This window comes from Mus musculus, chromosome 8 (genome assembly GCF_000001635.26).
Source record: "Mus musculus strain C57BL/6J chromosome 8, GRCm38.p6 C57BL/6J".
In the NCBI taxonomy this organism is placed as follows: Eukaryota; Metazoa; Chordata; class Mammalia; order Rodentia; family Muridae; genus Mus; species Mus musculus.
This window is the reverse complement of record NC_000074.6, coordinates 60,807,295-60,812,499: the sequence shown is the minus strand read 5'-3', so window position 1 is coordinate 60,812,499 and position 5,205 is coordinate 60,807,295. Positions and strand designations below refer to the sequence as shown.

The window sequence follows — 5,205 nt, the reverse complement described above, 5'->3', positions numbered from 1 at the left end:
TCTAAATCTTAGGATTTAAAGGAAAGTATCTTTGAAAACTGTTTTTGAATGTGTTAATGAATTGGCCAAAGAATCATGTCTAGAAAGAATTAAACTAAAGTGATTGTTATAACTTGGATGTAATTGGTTTTCCTTCATGAAGAATTCAGCTAAGCCTCACATTCATAAACAGAACAAATAGAGTCAGATATTTGTGTTACATATATCTACAATTTTGAAAGTATGAGGATGATCTAAGATTCCAGGCATGGTCTGGTGAATTGGCTCAATGGTTAAGTAAGCATTTGCTGCTCTTTCAGGGGACCTTGATTCCCAGCACCCATATGTGTCTCATAGCCATCTATACCTCTATTTCCAGGGGATCTGACACCGATGTCTGACCTCTGAACACCCGGCACATACCTGGTCCACATGCACACATGCACATGCAGGTAAAACACTGATACACACACACACACACACACACCAGTAAGTTTTTCTAAAAGTCTAAAACTGTAGCTATGCTGAAAATATTTAACATCACAATTTATTTAGAATTTTCTTTCTACCAACAATTGTTTAACTTTAACTTTTGTAAACAAATGTTTAACTCTTTTTAGGGATAGAAAAATGTATCTCTATGTAAATATTTCCATATATGCCTGGGGGTTTGTAGACATCTCAAAGCACACACATTCAGTTAAGACCTTCTCAATTATGTAGTATTTGGGCTAGAGTTAAACCCACCATATTATAATAATTATATAAGGTATTATAATAATACCTTAGGTATCTGAGGGTAGTTTTAACTAATGGCACCTTCATTTCCCTCCCTCACCCCATTCTCAAAAAAATATAATTTGATAATGTCTAAGAAATGTTTACTCTCTGTCAGCTGAGGCAATGCCCAAATGTGTGAAATGCCTTTATATATAGATGTTTTCTAGTGTGGGTTCTGAGCACTGAGCTTTGTGCTTGTAAGACAAGCAGCTTTGTAAGGTCTGCAGACATACTCTGTAAGGGCAAGCTTTCTCTGTGCGAAAGTATGGTGGGAGCACACAGCTACACTTTCCAAATTTACCAATCAGTTAAGTGCTTCCAGTTCCCCATGGGACAAGAGAATAAGTAATGAAATGAGACTTGGGTAAGATCCCTCTGTGTGGAAACCAAGAAAGCATGGGACATTTTCCTTCAGCAGCACTGACTACAGAGGACAGACTTACATGTATGAAAATGGGGTCTAGACTGCTTTAAAATGTGCTATGAAAAACTCTCAACGGTGGTAATTCATACTCAGATCGCCTCTAGGGAATTATTGATGCTGGCAGCACAGTCCTCTTGACACAAGAGTCTTTTATGCAGGCTACTAATGAGAGGTTGTCCTTGATACCACTTGGTCTCCCTGGCAACATGGCTCTACCGTCACAGTTTAGAAGAGGCAAGCATCCCAAACCCATTGTCCTTTCAAGGAGAAATTCTCTGTCCGTTACCTTGGTATGACATTCTATAGCCCACATGGTGATGTTGTTCAGGGCTCTGCAGAAGGATGGATGGGTGGGCTGATATAAATCACAAACTGGTCAGATTTGTCGATCCAAAGCAATGCTTTTAGATGATATTTTCTGGGGTGAATGTATTGCTTAGATTATTTAACACTTAAAAATACTCCTACTTTCCAGAAATCATCATTTCTTTTTTCCTCTTGATGCTTGGCTTGTTCTCTTTCATATCAAAAGCCTTTCATCCTTTGTCCTATGCTTTGTGTCACTCATAAATTTAAATTTTCACGTCTTAAATTCTTTTCCTTCTATTTTACAATTAATTAATTAATTAATTAATTAATTAATGTTGCACCCAGATAAGAGGGTCTCTACATCTGTTTAATTCAGCTGTTGTGTGGAACCTCTTAGAGGACAGTTATGCTAGGATCTTGTCTACCAGCATAACAGTATTATTAATAGTGTCAGGGATTGGTTCTTGTCCATGGGATGAGTCTCAAGTTGCGCCAGTCATTGGTTGAGGCTCTGTGACATCTTTGCCCCTGCACATCTTGTAGGCAGGACACATTTTAGGTAGAAGGTTCTGTGGGTGGGTTGGTGTCCTTATCCCTCCACTGGGAGTCCTGCCTGGCTACAGGAGGTGCCCACCTCAGGCTCCATATCCCCCACTGCTAGGAGTCTCAGCTACAATCAGATAGACTCTCTGGAGCCTCTCCCATCCCAGATCTCTGGTACGTCTTAGAGATGCCTCTCCCCTTTTCCTTCTTTCTAATTATTACTTTCATTATGTTACTAAAAACCCAAGATACTGCATGAGAATCTGTGTTCTTATAGATATACCTTATTGTAGATGCAGTGGATCTGAAGTCTTAAATTCTTATTTCACTTGATTAGAGATTAGTGCTTCTGAGGTTAAAACAACCTACCTCTGGCTTGTTAGAGCCCAGGACCACTGTGTGATTTTGAGTCCTAGTGTCAGGATATCTAATCATGATTCAGAAGCAAACAATGTGTTGTGGATAATGTTCATGCTTGTTTGGAAAGACATTCCAGACATTCCACTTTTGTTGGGCTCCAAGCTCACTTGTTGGCTTCATGTCTGACAATCTTGTTTTTTGATTTTTTTTTTTTTTTTTTTTTTTTTTTTTTTTTTTGGTTTTTGAGACAGGGTTTCTCTGTGTAGTCCTGGCTGTCCTGGAACGCACTCTGTAGACCAGGCTGGCCTTGAACTCAGAAATCCGCCTGCCTCTGCCTCCCGAGTGCTGGGATTAAAGGCATGCGCCACCACCACCCGTCTTGTTTTTTTATTTTCCCCAGACTTCTAGCTTGCTTTCAAAGGCAACACAGTAGATTATGCCAAGAGGAGTAGGTTAAATGTATATGTTAGCAATGCTTTAACCTTTATAGTCTTAGTTTGACTTAGAAAAACATATTTTTATACAAGAGGGCACTGAAGCTTAAAAGGAAAATGTGGCATCATAAACTTTAACTCAGAACTATGCAATGTTGAAGTGAACTGTTGTGAGGAGTGGGTGTGGCAGCAGTCCCAAGATGGCGCCCAGGACTGCAGCTAAGTCTTATGACTTGCACCTGACTTCCTCATACACCTGAAAATAAGCCACGACCATCTCTTAAATTTTCACATCTTAAATTCTTTTCCTTCTATTTTACAATTAATTAATTAATTAATTAATTAATTAATTAATTGATGTTGCACCCAGATAAGAGGGTCTCTACATCTGTTTAATTCAGCTATTTAAAGAGAGCTGCGCAGGTGCACCATGATGCTGGCAGTGTAAACAAGTCCATATTTAGTGGAGATGTGCCCCTGCCGCCCTGATTGGCTGAAGCTGTGTGCCTGGTGAGGTGGCGTGGCCTGCCGTGAGTGGATGGGGAGCTGAGAGGATATAAGCAGACTTCCCTGGGTTCCCGGGGTGCCCGGGGTCCCCGTAGCAGGCGTTCTTGCAATAAAGGCTGTTGAGAAGAATCCAACCGTGTTGTGTCTTCCTTGCCGGCCGAGGTGGGCACAACAAACTATTATTTGTAATGCTTGCTAGTCCTCTGTCTCTGTCTCTGTCTCTCTCATACTGGGGTCTGGATCATGCTAGGACAGTGCTCTTAAAGTTTTAAAAATTGATATAGCATTTTACTAGTTAGCCTAGGCTGGTTTTGAACTAGCTATGTAGCCCATCCAAGGTTTAAATTTGAGCCCCCTGCCTCCCAAGTAGCTAAATTACTAGTGTCCATCATCAAGATTGGTTAGAATTCTTATTTAAATATTTTTTAAACTTTTATTTATTTTTTTTTTTGAAATTTGACTTTTGCCTTAACTCAAGCATTCTGAGGGCCAGGCTGTGTGTAATAACCACACTACATGGAGGAAGTGAATTCCACAGACCCTAGACTGAATATGAATAAAATGGAACAATGTGTTTTCTACCATGTGTCAAATCTGCTCAACTGTCCCACAAGCTTTGTTACAAATTCTCAGGAGTTTTACAAAGTTAGGTTTTACAAATGCATATTCATACGTATCTGGTTTATTCTGTTATACTTTGGTATTTACCAAATAGAAACATCGTTATGTATAACCAAAGACTATACTACATCCCATTTCATGCTATAATTCTGTAGGAAATCTCAAAGCTGTTAAACAAGTAGATGACTTATATATCCTTAATGTAGAGTATTGAGACAATGTGAGACAGGTAGAATGGACCACAAATGTTCCCCTTTGTCATCTTTCCTGTGGGTCTCACACTCATCTCTGAGATGACGTTAACATAGTAATCACTCTGGGCTGTGAGTTTGTACAGATGCCCACATTTACTATATTTATTTACTCATTTACTTGAAAGAGTGTGTTTCTCAGTCTATTTTGTTTTTTTGTTGTTGTTGTTTTTTTGTTTTTTTTTTTTGTTTTGTTTTTTTTTGTTTTTTTTTGGTTTTGTCGAGACAGGGTTCCTCTGTATAGCCCTGGCTGTCCTGGAACTCACTTTGTAGACCAGGCTGGCCTCGAACTCAGAAATCCGCCTGCCCCTGCCTCCTGAGTGCTGGGATTAAAGGCATGTGCCACCATGCCCGGCATCTCAGTCTATTTTGTGTTGCTCTAAGAATGCTCTTTCTGCTCCTAGGGGAGTTGCAGTTGTAGCAGCTGTGTCACAAGTGTGTCAGTAGGTGGCAGGTGTGGCAGCTGTGTCAGAAGTGTGTCAAGAGGAGAAATGGTGTGTCTATGCTCAGTGTTCTGACCTGTGAACATCTGAATGAATAGTGACCTACCATTCCCTGAACGAAGCAAGCCTGAGATGACCACCAGTGCATTGCAGGTCTGGGGCTGAGAACAGACCGTGCACAAGATGAATCCTGCCCAGTGTCATAATGCAGGTGTGGGGCATAGCACTCCTGAGACCACTCCTGAGTCGACCCCAGATACACAGAGACCCTGGAGAGCAACTAAGTGAAGCACATAAGTGGTGAAGAAATGGAAGAGAAAGAGAAACAGAAGGATGTGGGAACAATGGAGAGAGGCAGAACTGGACACTTGAGGGTGTTGAGGAACATCCTGATGTAAGTAGCCAGTGACGCCACCTAAGAACATGAGTTCCTGGCTTGTACTGCTACCAAGGGCTGTGGCTGGGTCCATGGCTCTACAGCGGCAAGGGTATGTTATCACCAAAGACCAGGTATCAGTCTCTGGTCTGGGCTGCCATCTGGGGATGTATTGATG

At 41.0% G+C, this 5,205-nt stretch overlaps 1 pseudogene; it reads left to right on the top strand.

Annotated features, from left to right (window-relative positions):
* Positions 1 to 4,652: 4,652 nt before the first annotated feature.
* On the top strand, positions 4,653 to 4,761 carry Gm23329 (annotated as a pseudogene).
* Positions 4,762 to 5,205: the final 444 nt, after the last annotated feature.